Genomic DNA, 24,560 nt, shown 5'->3' with positions numbered 1-24,560 from the left:
CACCCAAAACTAGCAGATGCTACATCCAGCTGTATCCATCCTTCAACACATAACCAAGAAACCTTCTGAAATCATTTACCTCAACCTTAGAAAAGCATCCGTTATACGAGTTCTGGCAATACACCCGAATTCCCGCCCCAGTACTGGGTGGCGTCGAGGTTATCTCACCAGCAACTGCATAAAAGAGATTTTCGATGTCGGCGAAACTCATGTATTCCAGAACTGCAATGATAAAATTGTGACGACAACACCTCGGAGCTCAACTCCTCCGGACACTGCCACAACCCCTAAATGCCAGGAGGCACCAAGAACAATGTTCTCGTCACAAAACCATCGGAACGATTCCAAGATACCCACGTGAACCTAAATTTTTTTTAGTGAAATTTGAGAAGAGAAGAGTCAAAACTCTACATTAGGATGCCTCACCAGAGCGACGAAGGGACTGACGATTAAAAAGAATCCTACTCTCCGATATATATAATCCTATAAGACTCAAAACATTTTTCTAGACTCAACAACGCCAACGATTCGATCAAGCAGGGGGGGCTCCTAAGTCGGGGAACACTCTGATTACCAACTTGTAACACCCACGATGCGGCTATATCTCCCACGTGTCGGAGCACGACTTAGAGGCATAACCGCATTGTAGGCAATGTCGCAAGAGGGGTAATCTTTACACATCCCATGTACTGAAAAAGCAAAGAGGTACATAGTTGGCTTACAACCGCCACTTCAAACAATACATAAATATAGCATTACAATCATCCAGATACAATAAAGGTCCGACTACGGTACCAAAATAAAGACAACACCAAATGCATAATGTCCGCGACCGCCCCAACTGGGCTCCACTACTGATCGTCTGGAAAGGAAACATAGTATCGTCCTGAGTCCTCATCGAACTCCCACTTGAGCTCAGTCACATCTCCTGGAATGGCATCATCGGTCCCTGCATCTGGTTTTGGATGTAATCTATGAGTCACGGGGACTCAGCAATCTCACACCCTCGCGATCAAGACTATTTAAGCTTATAGGTAGGACAAGTAGTGAGGTGGAGCTGCAGCAAGCACTAGCATATATGGTGGCTAATATACGCAAATGAGAGCGAGAAGAGAAAAGCAAGGCACGGTCAAGAATCTATGATTAAGAAGTGATCCTAGAACAACCTACGTTCAAGCATAACATGAGACCGTGTTCTCTTCCCGGACTCCGCCGAAAAGAGACCATCACGGCTACACACGTTGTTGATTCATTTTAATTAAGTTTAGTTTCAGGTTTTCTACAACCGGACATTAACAAATTCCCATCTGCCCATAACCGCGGGCATGGCTTTCAAAAGTTCAAATCCCTGCAGGGTGTCCCAACTTAGCCCATCACAAGCTCTCACGGTCAACGAAGGATATTCCTTCTCCCAGGACGACCCGATTAGACTCGGAATCCCGGTTACAAGACATCTCGACAATGGTAAAACAGGTCCAGCAAAGCCACCTGAATGTGCCGACAAATCCCGATAGGAGCTGCACATATCTCGTTCTCAGGGCACACCGGATAAGCAATCCGTACAACTAAAACCAACCCTCGAGTTTCCCCGAGGTGGCACTGCAAGGGGCTCTAGTTTGGACCAACACTCACAGGAGCACTGGCCCGAGGGTTTAAAATAAAGATGACCCTTGAGTCTGCGAAACCCAAGGGAAAAGGCTAGGTGGAAAATGGTAAAACCAAGGTTGGGCCTTGCTGGAGGAGTTTTATTCAAGGCAAACTGTCAAGGTGTTCCCATTATAACCCAACTGCGTAAGGAAACGCAAAATCAAGAAACATAACACCGGTATGACGGAAACTAGGGCGGCAAGAGTGGAACAAAACACCAGGCATAAGGCCGAGCCTTCCACCCTTTAACAATTATATAGATGCATTAAAGTGGATAAGATATAATAATGATATCCCAACAATAAACATGTCCCAACAAGGAACAAACTCCAATCTTCACCTACAACTAGCAACGCTATAAGAGGGGCTGAGGAAAGCGGTAACATAGCTAGACAACGGTTTGCTAGGACAAGGTGGGTTAGAGGTTTGACATGGCAATATGGGAGGCATGATAAGCAAGTGGTAGGTATCATAGCATAGGCATATCAATAGAGCGAGCAACTAGCAAGCAAAGATAGAAGTGATTTTGAGGGTATGGTCATCTTGCCTGCAAAGTTCTCCGAGTTGACGTAAGCTTGATCGTTGTAAGAGTACTGAACGGGTTCCTCGATCATGTACTCGTCTCCCGGCACTACCCAAAGCAAGAGCACAAGAAAAGGGAGACACAATAAATCACGGTGCAATGCGCAAGCAACATGATGCAAAACATGGCATGATATGCGGGATGTGATATGCAATGCATATGCATGCTCCGGAAGGAAAAGATTGAATCAGGCCTCAACTTGGAAAGCCAAGAGTGCCACTGGAAAGATGAGTTGATTTCGGTCGAAATCGATATAAAGATCACCGGAATCGGATGCACGGTTTGCAAATGGCAAGCAAAACAATAATGGCACAAAGCTGCGATTAACAGCACCAGGCCATCTAAATGCATCAAGAAAAATGAGCTACTACACTCTAACATAGTAACAAAGCACATGGTAGTGATCCACTCAAGGTGCTTGACAAAAGATGAACACTGAGCTACGGCTAAATCACACAATAGCAGGTTAAAACAAGCATGGCAAAAGTGCGAAAGATATCAGGCTCACAGACTTAGTGAAAATAACAACATGATAGGATTTAACATCAGGAAGCAATGTTTAGAGCAAGATAACAACATGCTAAAGGAACATATCATGGCAAATAAAGGAATGGCATGAAGCTATGCAAAGCATATAACAGAAGTCCCTTACTGACCATAAGCCAAAAGGGATCAGAAAATACAATGGCGCCCATGTAAACATAGCAAGTTTCGTTAACAGATTCAGACTTAGCAGAAAACTGGGCATGGCATAAAACAGAGTTACATAGGCATGTTTGCGAGCTCGATGCACTCACCACAAGGCATTGCATGACAAGCTAAGCATACACCCAGCAAGTAGGCATGATAAATAAGCTAACCATGGCAAGAACACTCACATAGCATGCATGTAACAACTACATCAACCTCGGCAAAATTGATTAACACGTAAACAATTTGCCAGGAATATATTATAGCAAAAGTAGAGCAATATTGAGCCATGTTATGGTGCTCCATAATTGCAAAAAAAGACATGGATGGATAGAGCATAACAATATCTCAAAATCATGATTACTGAACATGCTCAAAAGAGGCATGGATCACTCTGTAGCAACAAGAATACATGGCATAAAAATATCATCAGGGAAATAACTTGGAAGAATTCTAAGTCCCTGAAATCAGCAACATCACGAGATCTACTTTGCATGCTTGTCCTAGTCACCACATTGATCACAAAAATACGTGGCATACACCCCTATAAAGATGGCATGACATAGCCCAAAACACATGTAGGGCTTAAGTTCATAGCAGGCACACATTAAACATGGCAAAAATGACAAATGTCCAAAATCTGTTAAGAATCAGAACCTAACATTACATAGCACACTTGCAACATCATTTAGGGCATCAAGATGAACTCCAATGAACATGATGCAATGGAATGAAATGAAGTGCACACCCAGACGAACAATTTGATATGCTACACGCGCGAAACGGAGCTAAGGATGCAAAGTTATGATGCGATGAAAATAGCTAAAAACATTAGGGACTTAGTGGAGAAACGAGGTCAACCCCTAGGTTACTGTAGCTAGATCCAGATCTACACACGAACCAAGGAGGAGCTCGAGCTCGCCGGAGCTTCTTGCCGGAGTTGGTGCTGCGGCGGCCGGAGAGGAAGCGGTGGCGGCAGCCGGAGCTGGCGAGGGGGGACGGTGAGGTCGCCGGAGACGATGGCAGCGGGCGGCGCGGACGGGGCGCTCCGAGCGGCGCGACCGGGGCGCTCCGGGCAGCGTGGAGAAAGGAGGCCGGCGATGGCGCGTGTGGCGACCGGCGATGGCGGGGTGGTAGCCGGCAATGAGCTACGCGGCGGGGCGGAGCGGTTGGGCGGCAGGGAAGTGACCGGGCCCTCAGGGTCCCGCGATGGGCTGAGCGGGCCGGCGGCAAAGTGGGCACAAGCGTGCCACTTGGCAGCCTTGGTTGGTCCGGGCGGCAGAGCGGACGCGTCCGGCCGTCTCGGACGTGTCCGGCGGCGGCGGGAGGAAGAGGAGCTAGGGTTAGGGGTGGATTGATCCAAGATTTTTGGGGGAGATGCCTATTTATACATAGAAGGAGCTAGGAGGCTCCAAATTAAGCATGCTTTTCAGCCACGCAATCGTGATCAAACGGCCGAGATGATGGAGGGGGTTTATCTAGGCTTTAGGCCACTTTGGAGGGTTGTTGGGCTGCAACACACACGAGGCCTTTACGGTTCCTCGGTTAAACGTTGGAGTATCAAACAAAGTCCAAATGGCACAAAACTTGACAGGAGGTCTACCGGTAGTATACCAAGGCCGCTTGGCAAGTCTCGGTCCAATCCGAGAACGTTTAACACCCGGACACGGAAAAGAGGCAAAAGGGGACACCGGAGGACATAGGAGTGCCGAAATGCAAAACGAACAACGGGGAAAATGCTCGGATGCATGAGATGAACACGTATGCAAATGCGACGCACATGATGACATGATATGAGATGCATGACAAAAGACAAAAGCAACACGAAGACAAAACAACAACGAGGAAATATCATAACTTAGTGCCGAAAATGGTAAGAGTTGGAATACAAATATGGAAAGTTACATATGGGGCGTTACACTCAATCTCAGGCAGACTCGTTGGGTAGAAATGATTCAAGATTATAATCCAAGTATTGAATATACTCCCGGCAAGGCCAATATCATTGCTGACGCTTTGAGCAAGAAGGCTTAATGCAGCAGTATGATTCTCAAGCCCTTCCAACCAGACCTTTGTGAAGCTTTCCGCAAACTTAATCTCCAAGTTGTTCCTCAAGGATGCCTTTCCAACCTCCAAGACTCTCCTACTTTGGAAGATCAGATTCGTGAGGCTCAACTTCTTGATGCTATGGTGAAGAAGGTGAAGAATGGGATTGCCAAGAGCCAACCCAAGTACAAGTGCTATCGCCTTGATGACAAACATATTCTATTCTTCAAGGATCGCATTGTTGTTCCTAAAGTTGACCTTCGTAAAGTCATTATGAACGAGGCTCACAATTCACTCCTATCTACTCATCCTAGAAGTACCAAGATGTACCATGACCTCAAGCAGTCATATTGGTGGACTCGAATGAAGCGCCAGATTGCTCAGTTCGTGAATGAATGTGATGTCTGCAGAAGAGTGAAAGCTGAACACCAACGACCAGCTGGTCTCCTCCAACCTCTTGCCATTCCAGATTGGAAGTTTGACCATATTGAGATGGACTTCGTGACAGGATTTCCCAAGTCCAAGCGTGGAAATGATGCTATCTTTGTTGTCATCGACAAGCTCACTAAAGTGGCTCATTTTTTTCCTATTAAAGAGTCTATCACAGCAGCTCAGTTGGCAGAGCTATATACCTCCAGGATTGTCTCCTTGCACGGCATTCCGTAGTTGATATCTTCAGATCATGGAAGCATCTTTACCTCTAAGTTCTGGGATTCCTTTCAGAAGGCTATGGGCACCAGCATTCGCTTCAGCACAACCTTTCATCCTCAAACTAGTGGCCAAGTCGAGAGAGTAAATCAAATTCTTGAAGATATGCTTAGGGCTTGTGTGATTTCCTTCGGTATGAAGTGGGAAGATTGTCTTCCATATGCCGAGTTCTCCTACAACAATAGCTTCCAAGAGAGTTTGGGCAAGGCCCCATTCGAGATTTGTCAGTGTACAAAAAGAGGGGTGCACTTTTGGTACCCCTATAACTATGCACGGGCAGTCTGAGCCACGGGCACCACCACACTGAGCAAGGCAAGGGAAGTGAGCCAAGGTAAGGCCGAAGCTCAGGAGAAGGAGAACGACGCCAAGACCAAGACCACAAAGAGCAAAGGGGACAAAGTGGACCCCCCAGCAAGATCCTTGCCAGGAGGCGGTTTTAGCAAACCCGGCAAGACCCTTGCCGTGGCAGCTCGCCCCACACCTACGGAGTGAGTCACCCTTGAGTGCACTGCCCCCATGGGGCAAGGATTTGGGAGACATCCCCGTGGTGGCATGCAGATCTTTGTGAAGACATTCGAGATCGGATACACCCTTCAGAAGATGATGATCCTTGGCGGGATCCCAGCCAAAGAGGAACACAAGGCCCCCGGCAAGAGCCTTGCCGGGGATGACAGCAGGCGCCACGGCAAGACCCTTGCCGGGGCCCCGGCAAGGCCCTTGCCAAGAACACCCATTGGGCCACCATCAGGCCCACGCTAGTCAAACTTCCACCGCCGTTCGCATGCAGCTACCGACCCAACCAGCTGGGCAGGCACCTGCGTGGCGGCATGCAGATCTTCGTGGAGACCCACCATTGCGCCACCTCAGCTGCCTGCCTGCCTACATGGCACCGCGGGCGCCGCTGGCCAGGGCGTGTGTCGACGCGAGAGGGAGCGGTGACGGACGAGACAGGGCTCTCCCCCGCCCCCGATAAAGCAAGGACACATGGGCAAGACGCATTAAATGCACCTTGTCATGTAATGCGAGGGATAACCTCGCATCACTGTTTCCCTTTCCACCTCCTGGTACTACTATGGCAAGCCCTTTCCTATAAAAGGAGGCCCAAGGCGACCAGGAGTAGGATTCGGCTTTTTGGAGCTCCTGACGCCCCATAGCTAGCTCAAGAACACAGATATACAATCCACCAAAGCAGGAGTAGGGTTTTACGCATCCCCGCGGCCCGAACCTGGATAAACGAACCGTGTGCTATCTATTTGATCCGCTCTTCTCACGACCCTGCGCCCCGCAACCGTAGTAGGGATTCTTGTGATCCCATAGGTGTCGTTCCCACCGACATCTTTGGCGTGCCAGGTAGGGGGCGCAATGTTGAGAATCGGATCTAGCAGTTAGCCCGGCACTCCTTCATCTTCGCGACCCTTGAAGAAGAAAGGAGGCCAGAAGATCGACGCTCAAGCGATCGCAAACAGAAGCTAAGTTGCACTGAACCCTTATTTGTGCTACCCTTCTTATTTGAGGTTATCCCCCCCCCCCCGGAGATATTTGCTTTGTATGAGAAACCTGCACGCCAGGGGGCTCTACCACGATCAGCAACGCCCTTGCCCTGTTTCGAGTCCGCTCAACAGCTCAAGCGGCTGCGTCGAGAATGGCAGAGTAGCCTTCCGCAATCTGCAACGCCCCCGATTCTGACTCGAGTCAAGCTCGACAGTTCGAGCGGCCGCGTTCAGAATGGAAGGTGGCTCGTCCGGCAGCATGCGTACCCGGCTGGCCATGGGGATCCGTCCCCAAAATGCCGCTAGGGGCTTCCGCGCCGGCAAACCTTCCCTATCAATGTAGGGCACACATACAAAGAGGAATCAAATGGGGAAATAACATGCATGAAAATTAAGAGTACTTCAAAGTTATATTACATCACATCATAGATGCGGTTCTAACTAAAGATAAAATTTGTCTTGGTCGAGAACCCGCAGCGGCGAAGAAGAACAGGATGCCTAATCCCGGCGCTGGCCTTCCACCCTCTTGATTTCGTCGATGCAGTCGGTGATGTGCTTGATGCGCTCCTTGAGCACCGTGAGGTCAGCACCATCCGGCAAGCTCTTCATCGCAGCCGTGAAGTCAACATCGGGATTCCAGTACACCGTCTTGGTGAGGACCTTGGTCATGACCCTACGGCAGAGTCGCCGGGCCTCCTCGGCCAGCGTGGCCGCCCTGTTGGAGTGAAGATACGCCAAGGCTCGGAGGACGCCCTCGAAGAACAGGGTCAACCTGGTGTTGATGGTCCCGCTGCGCTCAGGGGCGTACCTCATGTGTGGCATCCCCATGGTGGCCAACTACGAGGTGATCCTGCCGGCGACCTCCTCCAGGCGGCTGATCCACCTGTTCTCGTCCGCCATATAATCCTGGTGGGAGGCAGCCTCGTTCGCCTGCAGCTGCTTCTCCTCCTCCAGGCTCCTGGTCAAGGTCTCCTCCCGAGCCCTGCTCTCCGACAGCATCTTCTCGAGATCCTCCAGCTTCAGCTTGAGGTCTCTGACGAAATTTTGCGCTTCGGAGAGCTCCCCAGCCCTGCTGAAGACCACTCCTTGTGCCTCCACCAAGGCGTTGTTGAGCGTGCTCTTCTCGTTGGACAGCTTGAGGGCCTGCTCCTTCAGCTCGTCCTGCGCCACCTCCAACTCCCTTACCTTGCCGGCATGGGCCAGAGCCTGGGCATCGAGTGCCTCCTTGTGCCTCTGCTCCAGCTCGCGAGTCCGCCGCGCGACAAGGGCCTCGAGCTCCTCATCCTTGCCATGGAGCGCCGCGGCAAGCTTCGCCTCGCATGCGGTGAGGTCCTCTTCCTGGGAATTCAAGGTGGCTTGATGCTGGTTCCCGGTGGCCTTGGCCGCGGCAGCCAAGTTCACCGCCTTTTCCTAGGCCTTCTCGATGTCCGCCATCTTCATGGTGAGCTCCACATCGCGCTCGGCCAATTTCTCCTGGAAGGCCCTCTGCTCCTCGCGAGCCTGGTGGAACCAGGTCTGCGTCTCGGCAACGCGCGCCTTGAAGTCCACCTCCGCGTTGTCCACCATTGCCATCCTGGGCTTGACCTTGTCCAGGCGAGCATGGTAGAGCACTTGGAGCTTCCGGAAATTGGCCCCCATGGCACGGAAAAGCTGCTCTTCTGGGGAACCGTCGCCACAAACCCCCGGCTCATCAACCACCTCGAGCCCGATGGTGGCAAGCACCTCGCCGTCGAAAACTTCCCCTTCAGCGGGCGCCCAGCTTGACGCCCCTGGGAGGTGGACGAAGAGATCGTTGCCCACCTTCAGATACCTTCCGAGGCCCGAGGTTGAGGAGGAGCGAGGCTGGTCACCCACCACCTCTCCCTCGGCAGAGGCCTTGCCGGCCCCACCGGCAGGTCCACCGCTGGTGCCCTCGGCAGAAGCCTCGCCGGTTGCCTTGGCGGCCCCCGCCGCGGTGTCCTCGGCAGCATCCTTGGCGGCCCCCTCAGCAATGTTCCCAGCAACGGTATCCACGTCCTCCATACCTGTTGATGGAGGGCCTGGACAGCAACGGGAGCAATGAAGCCAAGAAAAGAATAAGGGAAAAACAGAGATGAAGCACAGGCGACTCACCAGTGCCAGGCTGTGAAGCAGAAGTCCCCTCTCCGCCAGCATTTGGCGCCGTGGCAGAGCCACCAGCGCCCAAGTTCCCCTCTTCCTCCATGGGTGTGGGCTCCCTGCCTGATGCCCTTGCCGGGGACGCCCCCCGCGGCGGCGTAGTTGATGGGAGTGGTGTGTTGGGAGTAGTCCTCTATGGCTCCTCCTGATGCCGCTCACCTCCTGCAAACCCGGCAAGGTCAGCGTCATGGCATCGAGCACCTACCACATGTTGAGTAAGAAGAGGGTGACGAACTTACGCTGGGGGCAGCGTCGAGGGCTGCTGTGCGGGCTGCTCAGCACCACCAGTGGTGTCTTTGAAGCCCCAGCCGGGGGTTTGCTGCTCGCCAAGGTCCTTGCCCTCTTCGCCCTCTGGGCCAATGTCTCTGTCTCCCTACGGAAGCAAAAATGGATCAAGACAAGCGACCCAATTCAAGGAAATGGAAATGACAGTAAGGGACGGAGAACTTACTCGTCATCCGTCTCCTCCTCCTCCACCAATTTCCTTTTCCTCTCCGGGCTGAGAGGCCCGAGATCAAAAGGGAGCTCCGCATCATCATCCGAGTCGACGCTTGCCGGAGGAGGCGAAGGAGGCGGCAGGGTTTGTGCGCGCCCGGATGAGGAAGGGGCTGTTGTCTTCTTCTTCCCAGCGGCCTTCGTCAGCCTCTTGGCTGCCGTGGCCCTCGTGTGGCGCCCAGACCCCTCTAGGGTCAATTGAGGCCACGCAGCCCTGCCGGGCCATTCCGGCTCACCGGAGCCAGCCCGCCGCGGGACTCGCCCTCTTCCCCTGGTTGGCGTCGAGCCCGCCGCCGCGTCCTCCTCCTCCCCCGACGATGGTCGGCCGCGTCTTCGACGAGCGGAGATCCAGTGTTGGCACTGCTGGCCTCCCCGGAGGCTGCTGCCCACCGGGAGAGCTCCTCTTCCTCCGCCGCCGTTGTGCCCATGTCCTCCACGCCCCCGGAGCTGCCGGCCTCCATGGCAAGCTATGCCTCCTTCGCCCTGGTGGCGATGTAGTCCAGCTCTGCCTGGGTGGTGTCCATGATAAGCCACCGCTCGGCGTCGGCATTGACGTACACCTCAATCAGGGTGTCAAAGAATTGCTTCACATCCTCGACCTTTGGCTCCTTCTAGCTCGGGACAGGGCCATGCACATTACAATCCGGCATCATGGCGATGATCTCAGACCGACGCAAATTGTTGTACAACGGGACCACCCCCGCTGGCAGCTTGAAAAATGGCCCCTTGAGGGCCTTGCCAACCTTTGCGGCAGCCCTCGCGGCCTTGCCGGTCCGCTCGACCTCGCCATCGCGACACACATCAAGCTGGAAAAGCCGCTGGCAGAAGTGGGCATGCGCCAGCACTGTGAAGTTGTGATCGAGGCCGGGGCGGAGTCGCATGATGTCAGTCGGGTTCGTGAAGAGCCAACCTGGCCTCCCCTTGCTGTGCAATGGGGCGATCCGGTGGCGAATGAAGTCCACCCCGATCATCTCAAGGGTGAGTCCGGCCTGGGTAAGCCGGAGAATCCTGGTGGTGGTGACGGTGAGCCTCCCATCGGCGGCGGCGACATCGCTCCAATTGCTGCCGCGGACCGGCGGCACTTGGCGGACCTTGCAGAATTCCGGCGGGTTTTCATCTTCAATCCAGTACCACCGGCCACGCCATTCCTCCCACCTCTCCTTCACGGCACCGTCCGGGTACGCCCCCTTGGATCTTGGGATCCAGGTGACGCAACCGGAGATGGCTCCTCCCGGCTGGATTCGAGCGAAGAAGTAATGGCGGAAGAGCGCCGTGTTGGGCTGCACCCCCGCAAAGCTTTCGCAAAGATGCGCGAAGAAAGCCATGCACGCCGCCGCATTCGGAGTAAAATCCAAGAGGCAAAATCCGAAGGTGCGCATAACGTCGCAGAAGAAATCGGAGAAAGGAGGGCATAACCCGCAAGAAAAGTAATCAACGAAGAAGGGGTACCAATTTGAGGCAGGATCAACGCAAGCGGAAGGAATGATGCGCGTCACCGGGTGTCCCGAACCCTCTCCCCCCGTCTTCACCCCCCATAGGGGCTTGAAGGAGGCCCGGAGCTCTTGAAAATCAGCCGTCGAGGGGAAGAAGAAGGCGGACTTTGTCCAGTCCCCCGACAGCGTGCTCTCCGGCGGCTCCACCATCCCGGCGCCCTTAGCCACCCCCTTGCCCTTGGCGAATTTGGGAGCCATGGCGACCAAGAAGTTCAGAGTGCTGAGGAAGGGGGATGGCAAAGCAGCGGCGGCGGGCGACAACGAAAGCTTAGGAAGGAAGGAAGAAAGGGAACGGCGGCTCTGAGATCGGAAAAGGCACGAGGGAAGAGGAGAAAGTGAGCAGCGCGCCCACGGTTATTCCTTCTTATGGGGAAAAACGCGGGCCGCCTCCTTTCACATTAACTGTGATGTGACGCATACCCACGGGAAGAAACCCCACGCATGCCGCCCACGTCACACACGCCTCCCCACGCAGCGCCACGCGCGGGAAGCATGGGAAGCGCAGCGCGCGAAGAGACTTACCATGGTAAAAACTGCCCCGCCTGCCCGCGCACCATTTTTGGGCCTAGCCCAACGACGCGATTACGCTTACGTGTGGCCCAGGCCCGGGGGCTCCTGTCGGTGTACAAAAAGAGGGGTGCACTTTTGGTACCCCTATAACTGTGCACGGGCAGTCTGAGCCACGGGCACAACCACACTGAGCAAGGCAAGGGAGGTGAGCCAAGGTAAAGCCAAAGCTCAGGAGAAGTAGAACGACGCCAAGACCAAGACCACAAAGAGCAAAGGGGACGAAGCGGACCCCCCGGCAAGATCCTTGCCGGGAGGCGGTTTTAGCAAACCCGGCAAGACCCTTGCCGTGGCAGCTCGCCCCACACCTACGGAGTGAGTCACCCTTGAGTCCACTTCCCCCATGGGGCAAGGATTCGGGAGACATCCCCGTGGTGGCATGCAGATCTTTGTGAAGACATTCGAGATCATATACACCCTTCAGAAGATGATGATCCTTGGCGGGATCCCAGCCAAAGAGGACCACAAGGCCCCTAGCAAGAGCCTTGCCGGGGATGACAGAAGGCGCCACGGCAAGACCCTTGCCGGGGCCCCGGCAAGGCCCTTGCCAGGAACACCTGTTGGGCCACCATCAGGCCCACGCCAGTCAAACCTCCACCGCCGTCCGCATGCAGTTGCCGACCCAACCAGCTGGGATGGCACCTGCGTGGCGGCATGCAGATCTTCGTGGAGACCCACCACTGCGCCACCTCAGCTGCCTGCCTGCCTACATGGCACCGCGGGCACCGCTGTCCTGGGCGCGTGTCGACGTGAGAGGGAGCGGCGACGGACGAGACAGGGGTCTCCCCCACCCCGGATAAAGCAAGGACACCTGGGCAAGACGCATTAAATGTGCCTTGTCATGTAATGCGAGGGATAACCTCGCATCACTGTTTCCCTTTCCACCTCCTGGTACTACTGTGGCAACCCCTTTCATATAAAAGGAGGCCCAAGGCGACCAGGAGGAGGATTCGGCTTTTTGGAGCTCCTCACACCCCATAGCTAGCTCAAGAACACAGATATACAATCCACCAAAGCAAGAGTAGGGTTTTACGCATCCCCGCGGCCCGAACCTGGATAAACGAACCATGTGCTATCTGTTTGATCCGCTCTTGTCACGACCCCTCGCCCCGCAACCGTACTAGGGATTCTTGTGATCCCATAGGTGTCGTTCCCACCAACAAGATTCTCTATGGCATAAAGTGCCGTACCCCTCTTAATTGGTCAGAGACTGGTGAAATCCAACTTCTTGGCAATGACTTGATCATAGAGGCTGAAGAAATGTGCAAAGTCATTCGTGAAAATCTAAAGCCATGCAATCGCGCCAGAAGAGTTACTATGATAGCAAGCATCATGACTTGGCTTTCGAGATCGGAGACCATGTGTACCTCCGCGTCTTTCCAATGAAAGGTACTCGTCGCTTCGGTATCAAAGGGAAGCTTGCCCCTAGATACATGGGTCCTTTCAAGATCATTGGCAAAAGAGGCGATCACGCCTATCAACTTCAGCTTCCGTCCAATTTTGTAAATGTGCACGACGTGTTACATGTGTCTCAGCTTCGCAAGTGTTTCAGGAATCCTGACCGCACCATCAAGTTCGAAGAGATTGATCTCCAAGAAGGCATGTCTTATCATCAGCATCCCGTTGCTATCCTTGAAGAAACTGAGCGCAAGACTCGCAACAAGTCTATCAAATTCCTGAAAGTGAAGTGGTCACATCATTCCGACCGAGAAGCCACCTGGGAACGCGAGGACCACCTCCGTTCCGAATATCCGGAGTTTTTTCAGCCCTAGATCTTGGGACGAGATCCTTTCGTAGTGGTGGAGTGTTGTAACGCCCCGTATGTAACTTGCCATATTTGTATTCCAACTCTTGCCATTTTCGGCTCTAAGTTATGATATTCCCTCGTGGTTGGGTTTTGTCTTTGTTTTGCATTTTGTCCATGTCATGCATTTCATAACATGTCATGATGTGCATCGCATTTGCATACGTGTTCGTCTCATGCATCCGAGCATTTTCCCCGTTGTCCGTTTTGCGATCCGACACTCCTATGTCCTCCGACGCCCCCTTTTGCCTCTTTTCGTGTGCGGGTGTTAATCCTTATCAGAATGGACTGAGATTTGCCAAGCGGCCTTGGTACACCACCGGTAGACCGCCTGTCAAGTTTCGTGCCATTTGGAGTTTGTTTGATACTCCAACAGTTAACCAGGGAACCGTAAAGGCCTCGTGTGTGTTGCAGCCCAACACCCCTCCAAAGTTGCCCAAAACCCATCCAAACCCCATCCATCCTCTCGGCCGTTCGATCACGATCGCGTGGCCGAAAACCACACCTCATTTGGACTCTCCTAGCTCCCTCTATCTATAAATAGGCCTCCTTCCCCGAAATTTTGCGGATAAACCCTAGCTATCCCTCTCCTCGCGCCGTCGGACACTTCTCTCCACCGGCCGGAGATGTCCGCTGCCCTCACTGCGCCACGTGTAGGCCCCTGATTGGGCGAGCCGCCGCGCCCACTTTGCCGCACTCGCGCCGGCCCGCTTGGCCTGTGCGGGGCCCCGCGGCCCGTCCTCCGCTCCGCTAGCCGCCCGACCCAGTGCCACGCGCCGCCGCCTCCTTGCCCCGCTCCGGCCGCCGCCCGCGCCCGCCGCCAGAGCCTGCGAGCTCCCCACCGCCGCGCGCCAACCCCCTGCCACGACAGCGACCGGATCCGGCCGGATCCGGAGAGATCCGTCCCAGACCCGCCTTCTCCGGCGAGCTCAAGCTCCGGCCGCCGTCCCCTTCGTCTCTGGCTACTCCTCCGTAGATCCTCGGTTCGCGCGTAGTGCTACAGTAAACCCTAGGTTAACCTCTCCTTTTCGACTAAGTCCCCTTTTCTGGTTATTTTTATGCTCCATTCATCATGCTATAACTCTGTCCTCGGTGGTCTGTTTTGTGCACATGAGATATCAAAATGTTCATCTAGATGTCCTCTTCATTGTGTTCCATTGCACCATGCTTGTTTGACTCCATCTTGACTCAATCATGATGCAAGAGTGCTATAACATGTTAGTTTATGTTTCTTAACAGATTGTGAGCATTTGTCATTTTTGCCATGATTATTGTGTGCTTCCTATGGCTATGAGCTCTACATGTGTTTTGGGCTATGCCATGCCATCTTTACAGGGGTGCATGCAAAGTAGCTCTCGTGATGTTGCTATTTTCAGGGACTTAGAATTTCACTAAGTCATTTCCATGTTGTTATTTTTATACCATGTATTCATCTTGCTACAGAGTGATCCTTGCCTCTTCTGAGTATGTCCAGTAAGGGTGATTTTGACATATGGTTATGCTCTATCCATCCATGTCCTTGTTTGCATTTATGGAGTCCGCTAGCATGACTCAATCTTGCTCTACTTTTCCTATAAAATGTTCCTGGCAGATTGTTTACGTGTTAATCAGTTTTGTCAAGGTTGTTGTAGTTGATCGATGCATGCTATGAGATGTATCTTGACATGGTTAGCTTCTTGAACATGTCTTCTTGCTGGGTGTATGCTTATCTCGTCATGCAATGCCTTGTGTTGAGTGCATCAAGCCCGTAAAGAGTCCTTCGTAACTCTGTTTTTGCCATGTCCAGTTTTCTGCTAAGTCTGAGTCTGTTAACGAAACTTGCTATGTTTACATGGGTGCCATCATATCTTCTGATCTTTTTGGCTTATGGTAAGTAAGGGACTTTTGTTATATGCTTTGAGTAGATTCATTCCATGCCCTTGTTTGCTATGATCTGATCCTGTAGCATGTTGTTATCTTGCTCTAAACATTGCTTCCTGATGTTAATTCCTGACATGTTAGTATTTTCACTAAGTCTGTGAAGCTGATATCTTTTGAACTTTTGCCATGCTTGTTTGAACCTGCTATTTTGTGATTTAGCCATAGCTCCGTGTTCATATTTTGTCAAGAATCTTGAGTAAATCACTGCCATGTGCTTTGTTGCTATGTTAGAGTGCAGTAGCTTAGTTTCGTGTTGCATTCTAGATGGCATCGTGCTGTTAATCGCAGAATAGTGCCATATTGTTTTGCTTGCCATTTGCAAACCGTGCACCCGATTCCGATGATCTTTATATTGACTTCGACCGAAATCAACTCATCTTTCCATAGGCGCACTTGGTTTGCCAAGTTGAGGCCTGGTTCAATCTTTTCCTTCTGGAGCACGCATATGCATTGCATATTGCATCCCGCATATCATGCCATGTTTTGCATCATGTTGCTTGCGCATTGCACCGTGGTTGATTGTGGTTTCTTTTGCTTGTGTTCTTGCCATGGGTAGAGCCGGGATACGAGTACGTGATCGAGGAACCCGTTGAGTACATTTACGAGGATCAAGCTTACGTCAACTCGGAGAACTTTGCAGGCAAGATGACCATACCCTCGAAATCACTTCTATCTTTGCTTGCTAGTTGCTCACTCTATTGCTATGTCACGATACCTACCGCCTGCTTTATCATGCCTCCCATATTGCCATGTCAAACTTCTAACCCACCTTGTCCTAGCAAACCGTTGTTTGGCTATTTTACCGCTTTGCTGAGCCCCTCTTATAGCGTTGTTAGTTGCAGGTGAAGATTGGAGTTTGTTCCTTGTTGGAACATGTTTATTGTTGGGATATCATTATTATATCTTATTTACTTTAATGCACCTATATACTTGGTAAAGGGTGGAAGGCTCAACCTTATGCCTGGTGTTTTATTCCACTCTTGCCACCCTAGTTTCCGTCATATCGGTGTTATGTTCCTTGATTTTGTATTCCATACGCGGTTGGGTTATAATGGGAACCCCTTGACATTTTGCCTTGAATAAAAATCCTCCAGCAAAGCCCAACCTTGGTTTTACCATTTGCCACCTAAGCCTTTTTCCCTTGGGTTCCGTGGACTCAAGGGTCATCTTTATTTTAAACCCCCGGGCCAGTGGTCCTCTGAGTGTTGGTCCAACTTGTCAGCCGCCAGTGGCCACCATGGGCAACTTTGGGTTGGCCTACCAGAAGTTTGGACAATACGGTGTGCCCTGAGAACGAGATATGTGCAGCTCCTATCAGGATTTGTCGGCACATCCGGGTGGCTTTGCTGGTCTTGTTTTACCATTGTCGAGATGTCTTGTAACCGGGATTCCGAGTCTGATCGGGTCTTCCTGGGAGAAGGAATATCCTTCGTTGACCATGAGAGCTTGTGATGGGCTAAGTTGGGACACTCCTGCAGGGATTTGACCTTTCGAAAGCCGTGCCCGCGGTTATGGGCAGATGGGAATTTGTTAATATCCGGTTGTAGAAAACCTGACACTTAACTTAATTAAAATGAATCAACAGCGTGTGTAGTCTTGATGGTCTCCTTTCGGCGGAGTCCGGGAAGAGAACATGGTCTCGTGCTATGCTTGAACGTAAGTAGTTCTAGGATCACTTCTTGATCGTAGTTTACCGACCGTGCTTTTCTCCTCTTCTCGCTCTCATTTGCGTAAGGTAGCCACCATATATGCTAGTGCTTGCTGCAGCTCCACCTCACTACTTTTCCTACCTATAAGCTTAAATAGTCTTGATCGCGAGGGTGTGAGATTGCTGAGTCCCCGTGACTCACCGATTACTTCCAAAACAAGATGCAGGTGCTGATGATGCCAATCCAGGGGATGCGACCGAACTCAAGTGGGAGTTCGATGAGAATTCAAGACGTTACTATGTTTCTTTTCTAGACGATTAGTAGTGGAGCCCAGTTGGGGCGATCGGGGATCTTTTGCATTTGGGGTTCTCTTTATTTTGGTTCCGTAGTCGGACCTTGATTGTATTCTGGATGATGTAATATTGTATTTATGTATTGTGTGAAGTGGCGATTGTAAGCCAACTGTTTATCTCTATCCTATTCAGTACATGGGATGTGTAAAGATTACCCCTCTTGCGACATGCCTACTATGCGGTTATGCCTCTAAGTCATGCTCCGACACGTGGGAGATATAGCCGCATCGTGGGTGTTACACCTACCTTAACGGGAAAGAGCTTCCTGAGGACCAGAATGAGGCCTGCTGCATTGTCCGGTGTTCAAAGGCATACACGGTTCATGATGGAGAGCTCTATAAGAAAAGAGCCGTCGGAGTCCTTCAACGACGTATATCCGAGGAAGAGAGGCGGCAGCTCTTGGCTGAAATTCATGCCGGACTGGGCGGTCACCACGCCGCAGCTTGGGCCCTTGTTAGCAAGGCCTTCCATACAGGGTTTTATGGGCCGACGGCCCGAGCGGATGCACAAGACCTTGTCCAATGTTGCGTCCGATGCCAACTCTTTGCCAATCAAAGCCATATGCCCCCCACAGCCTTACAAACAATCCCCATCACTTGGCCTTTTGTGGTCTGGGGACTCGATATGGTCGGACCCCTTAAAGGAGGAAGCCATAAGAGAAAGTATTTGCTTGTCATGGTGGATAAATTCACTAAGTGGATAGAGGACAAACCAGTTAAAACTGCCGAAGCGGGGCCAGTAATAGATTTCATATCCGGCATGGTACACCGTTACGGTGTTCCGCACAGTATAATCACTGATAATGGCTCCAATTTTACAGCCGATGAGGTGAAAACTTGGTGCGCTAATCTAGGCATTTAGCTCGATTACACCTCTGTCTATCACCTGCAAACAAACGATCAAGTCGAACGGGCTAATGGTCTTATTATGAGCGGCATCAAACCCAGACTAGTGCGGTCTTTGAAGGAATCAGACAAGCACTGGGTGGAGGAACTTGACTCCGTACTCTGGTGGGCTGCGGACCATGCCCAACTGCTCTATTGGATATACACCCTTCTTCATGGTGTACGATGCGGAAGCAGTGTCACCCTGCGATATTATTCATGACTCACCTCGAGTACATATGTACGAAGAGAGAGAAGCCGAGCTTGATCGGCAGGACAGCATAGATGCCTTGGAGGAGGAGGCAACATGGCCAAAGCCCGTTCCGCATTTTATCAACAGCAGGCTCGCAGGTATCAAAGCAGAGAAGTGTGGGCGAAGACGTATAAGGTTGGTCAACTCGTTCTATGCTTGACGGTGAAGAAAAAGGACAAACTCAAGCCCAAGTGGGAGGGTCCCTTCATCATTGACGAAGTTCTCACCGGAGGAGCATACCACCTACGTGATGCGTCAGATAATCACCTAGAGCCGAACCCCTGGAATGCGGCCAGACTACGACGATTTTATGCCTAACGCCGAACTTTGTGTTCGTTTCCTCCCTCCTGTTATTTCCATTATTTATTTTTTTCTCTCTTTTCATCTCTTACCTTTTTTCGTTTTCTCTTTAGCCTTACGGCTTAAGTGCGGCTAGACCATCCCTACCTGACGCGTACATCTCTAAATATGCATGTTCATTATACCTAGGGGCTTCTCGTACAGAAGCTTGCGACTATTCTTCGAGCATCAATCTCAGCACATATGCGTTCCTTTTTTCCATATGTACCTTTTCTTCGCCACTATATGCATCGATATGACTTAACTTTTGGCCAAGCTGGGTTGCCTGGCTCCTGTGCTTATGCCCTACGTTCCAGTTAGCTCGGCTATGGCATAAAGGGAGCACCTCTGCGATTGTTACTGCCGGGTCATCCGGATGTGTACCTCAGACTGGGTGAAGCCAACAGCTAGCGTTCTTAAGGTAATATTCGGTCGGCGAATTAAAGGTGTTTCCGCATTCACTCCATTGTGAACCCCAGATGTTACTTACTCTACGATTTTATCAATCACAGTTCGGACATGCACATTAACATGGATGCACACCCAGGGAAGGAACCCTTAACGGAAATATTCTCTTTGGAAGATGTTTCTTACATAATGTAATATAACATAACTAGCCGGATACACATTGTCTGTTTGTGCAATTATGGCCCCTACGCCTGGTTTCCACTCATACCCCTGTATATTCTACCGCTACGGTATTCGGAAACACTCCGAACCTTCGGGTCAAGAGGTTGAAGCGAAATGGTCGGCGATGATAATTTTCTTTATTATCCAGCTAGAAGGAAAGTACATAGTCGCTCACGACTCAAACACTTCCTCCTCTATACCCTCCAAAAGGCGGTCTAATTTACAATCCTGTTGGGAATATTTGGCGGCCACCTCTACTTGGTCATATACTAAACAAACGGGAATTTCTTCCCCATTCGGCCCTAGAGGTCCAACACGAGCCATGTGATTAGGATCCAGCTTGGTATATCGCGTCTTCACCATGGCCCAGGCCTCTCGCACAACCTCTCGGCAGGCCGATATCTTCCACAGCCGGACACGCCACCATGCTCGCTTGAATAGCTCTACCAGCTTCTCCATGCTTCCTGGAGGGGAGTCGGATGGCCAAAAGGCCTTGGCTACACTCTGCATCGCCTGCCGAGCTTGCTCGTGCAACTGCGACAACCCTTGCAGAAGATCACTAGATGATCCGGACACCTCCTCTTTGGGGCGGTTCGTTAATACACATGCAATTACAGCTATATCAGTTACAGTTACCTCCAAACTGTTATAAGATAAAAGCGGCCACGTACTGAATATGCCTCCTCGCAGCTTCTTGTTCTCCTTCATAGAGTCCGCTAGCTGAGCTCGCACATCTTTCAGTTCTTCGCTCAGTTTGCTGTTCGAATCTTGGAGTTTCTTTTTCTCCTGAATGACTTTTGTCAATACACGCTCGCCCGCTGCTAGTAGCTTTTTGGCTTTGTGTTCTTCGCTTCGAGCAGCGTCCAGTTGCTCCCGTACATGGTCTAACGGCCCAACACAAAGATAAGTACCCAGATTCACACTATCGGTGTATCATTATGAATTTTCGATAGAGGGAAATATTACCGAGAGATGCCTTGTATTTCTCCAGTTCGGCATTGGCAGCAAGCAGCTGGCGCTCATACTTTTCTAGTTCCTGAGCTAGCTGGGTGTTCTTCTCCGTAAGCACCTGGTTGTACATTGATCCTTAAATCAGTTGTTTCAACTCCTTTAAGTCTCGGGGGCTACTGGCATATGGTTATCATAATCAGACAAAACAAATTTACCTGCACATCTTTCAAATGTTGCTTTGTGGCCCTGTTAATTCCATCTCGAGCAGCTCGGATGTATGCATCCACCAAGCTGAATGCGTTAAACGACTGAATGGCCCGGCGGGGCCGACGATTCATGGAACTCTCCACTTCCGAGTTGGTGACGGATACATCGTCCGAGTCCTCGGCTGGAGGACATTCTGGCGTCGACCCCGCATTAGCCCCCGTCTTCACGGCAGGATTTGAATCCTAGTTGCGGGAAGTACGGCCGCTCGAACCTCTGGATATAGTCTGGCGCACCTTTCTCCTGACAAATGGAAAACGGGAAGGTCACGGTTGGACGTGACTGCTCAGGTGCATGTTGGAGAATTCATACCTCTTCGATGAAGGTACGGCCGTGTCTTCGTTTGATTTCCTATTGGAAGACTCGCCCAGAGTAGGGGATGCCCTCTTCGGAGGTACCCTTCGAGCGGTATGGCGCGCCGAACCCTTCCCCTTTTGAGAACAGAATAGTGCGGTGGGTAAGAAGGAAGGAGAGATTTCTTTTGAATAAGGTGTCTTCGGATCACTTACGTGTGAAGCTGGAAGGAGGCCGGGGTAATCGGCGATAATAGGTACATATGTACCTTCGTAGCTCATCTGATAGAACATTCCCTCCTCAAGCTCCATGAATATGTCCAGGTCTTCTTCATTTCCGGGGTCAAGATCCCGGTTGCGATTCTCCAGTTGAGGGGCAGGGTCATGGATCCCCTCGATAGACTTTCGCCATTCCTATTATGAGCAGAAAAGATGTTGCCTGTCAACGAATGATCCAAGGACAAGATAAATTAAGTGAAGCCGAACCTTAACCAGCTACGAGGATTGTACATGGAAAGTTCGTCTCGATGTTGGAGACGGCTGAACTCCTCCTTCTCCCCTTTATACAGCTCGGCCAGGGTCTTGGCTAGAGCGGCGGGGGTCTTCGGGCCTTTTCGGCCATAACATGAGGCGTCGTCTTCTCTGTTATAATGCCACATGTGCAGTCCTTGGTATTAGAGTGGCTGGACCCCCCGCATTATGCAAATTGCCATCACTTCAACTATTGACAATTCAGACCGAGCAAGTGTTTTAATCTTGCCAAGTAGCAAGCTAATTTCCGCGCTGTCCTCTTCCTTGAGGCTCCGAGGACGCTAGCTGTGGCGCTTCTTCAGCGAAGCATTTGAAAACTCGAGGAGGCCTATGTGGACGGGGTCGGGTAGAGCGACGTCGTCAATGTAGAACCATTCGGAATACCACTCTTCGGGAGCTTTATTCGGCGTGCCGAACAGATATCCGGTCCCGGCAATGCGCCACACTTCGGCTCCTCCCACTTCAAAGATTGATCCACCTTGATTGTGAGGGACGAGGCAGAAGAGTCTTCTCCATAAATCAAAATGGGCCTCGGAACCGAGGAATAGTTCGCATAGGGCAACATAACCCGCAATGTGCAGCTGGAGGCCGTAGTACTCCAGCAGCCCTCAGAGGAATGGGTGAATTGGAAACCCCACCCCCCTCAACAGATAGGGGATGAAGGATACCCATTCTCCCACGGACAGACTAGGAGAATCCTCTGCCTGGGTTTTGCCGGTGAAGGAGGCCAACCCTGCTCGAACAGGGACCAGATCTGCTGGAGGGAGAAATCCCAGTGTTTGCAGCTTTGCCAATCGGTTATGGGACACAGAGCACCTCTCCCACTCGCCTCTCTATATGTTGGAACGGGAAGAGGAGCTGGGGTTGTTGGCCATGTTGGAATGGTCCTGCCTGGCGGTCTCTGAGGATTTTCTCCGCTTGGTGCCAAAAGGATCTGAGATCCAATCTCTTTCAATAGATACTCTTCCTTATAGGGCTGGGGTGTTATTTGCAAAAAATACCCTGACTGTCTGCATTCGCTCGACACGTGGAAAATGAGTACATTAAGAGCACAGAAGCCGAGGGGAGACATCGAATCTACAGACGAATACACTACTTAAGGTAGGAACCCGCCTTGCAATACCGAAGATAATCCGTGTGCCGAGGACCTCGCTATTGAAGACTGGTTCCTGGGCTACCGAGGGAGTCCTGGACTAAGGGGTCCTCGAGCGTCCGGCCTGTTACCTATGGGCCAGACTGACGGGCTGTGAAGATATGAAGACCGAAGATGGTGCCCGTGTCCGGATGGGACTCTCCTTGGCGTGGAAGGCAAGCTTGGCGAACAACTATGAAGATTCCATATTATGTAACCGACTCTATGTAACCCTAGATCCCCCTGTGTCTATATAAACCGAGGACTTAGTCCGGATAGGGGATACTCAATACCGTAGTCATACAGCCTAGATTTCTAGGGTTTAGCCATTACGATCTCGTGGTAGATCAACTCTTGTAACACTCATATTCATCAAGAACAATCAAGCGGGAAGTAGGGTATTACCTCCATAGAGAGGGCCCGAACCTGGGTAAACATCGTGTCCCCTGTCTCCTATTACCATCAACCTTAGACGCATAGTTCGGCACCCCCTACCCGAGGTCCGCCGGTTTTGACACCAACATCGCCTCCCAGTCACCTTCAGCGAGCGCAACAACTACCACACTGAGCTCATCGACTTCGAAGTGGCCGACACTGGCTTCCTGTACAATGCCATCCTGGGGTACCCGGCCCTTGCCAAGTTCATCGCAGCCACTCATTAGGGTTACAACATCCTCAAGATGCCTAGGTGAAGTGGCAACATCACCATCGCCTGCGATGAGAAGGATGTGGTCTGCTCCCTTGAGCATGCCTACCGCGACACGACGGCCGAGAACTCCAATGGCAAGGTTGGCATTGTGCCTTCCGAAGCTGCCCATGCGAAGAAGAAACAACTCCTCCCCAGGAGCTGCCCTGAGGCAAAGAAACCTGCCGGCGACGCCTCAGGCTCTGCGCCTGCCGCTGGGGAGCCACTTCCTCCCTCATAGGAAGGCACTCCTGGCGCCTCCCTCAGGACGGGCTCGGGGGCTTTCATCTGGAAGGCCTCTGACCTGACTAGTGCGACGAGGGAGGTGCTCCGACACCACTTGGAGGCGTGCTTTGACGTACCCCCGCAAACAAGGAATGAGGCACGAGGCGCCAGAAGCACGAGAAGTCATCAGCGAGGCGATCGAGGAACTTCAGGAAGTGCACGCTATGAGCCGCGAGTGCCGCCTAGCATGTCCCACAAGTGCAGTTGCCACCCCAGGCATGGGCGATGAGTTGCGCATCAGCGTCAACATCTTAGGCCTCAATAGGGATGCTTCTCAGGACCTCTTCTGGCTATCATGCATTGGCCAGAGCGGGGGCTACCCCTGCAACTACGTCTGCATGCCTTGCAGCCTGCTGAATGTTGGTGACTTGTACCAGCGGCTCACTGAGCGAGCGATGGCATGTCACGAGGCCCGACGCTTGGCGGTGATGTCTCAGGAGGTCCCGGGCCATCGTGAGCCCCCCGAGCCTCGCGAGCATATCGAGCCTCCGAAGCCACCCGGCTTGTGAGGAGCGACCCTCTACGGCACGCTTCATCGACTTCCTTGATGCTTCTACAACACTGGTGCCAGTTGACTTTTTGGTATGTTCAATTGAGGGCACCCCTCGGGCTACATTATTGATGTTAGCTTGAACAACGTAGGTATTTCCTGAAAGAGGAAGGGATGATGCAACACGACAAGAGTAGGTATTTCCCTCGGTGATAACCCCA

The sequence above is a fragment of the Triticum dicoccoides genome, chromosome 4A, assembly GCF_002162155.2.
Source record: "Triticum dicoccoides isolate Atlit2015 ecotype Zavitan chromosome 4A, WEW_v2.0, whole genome shotgun sequence".
Classification (NCBI taxonomy): domain Eukaryota; kingdom Viridiplantae; phylum Streptophyta; class Magnoliopsida; order Poales; family Poaceae; genus Triticum; species Triticum dicoccoides.
Note: the sequence above shows the minus strand (reverse complement) of the source record.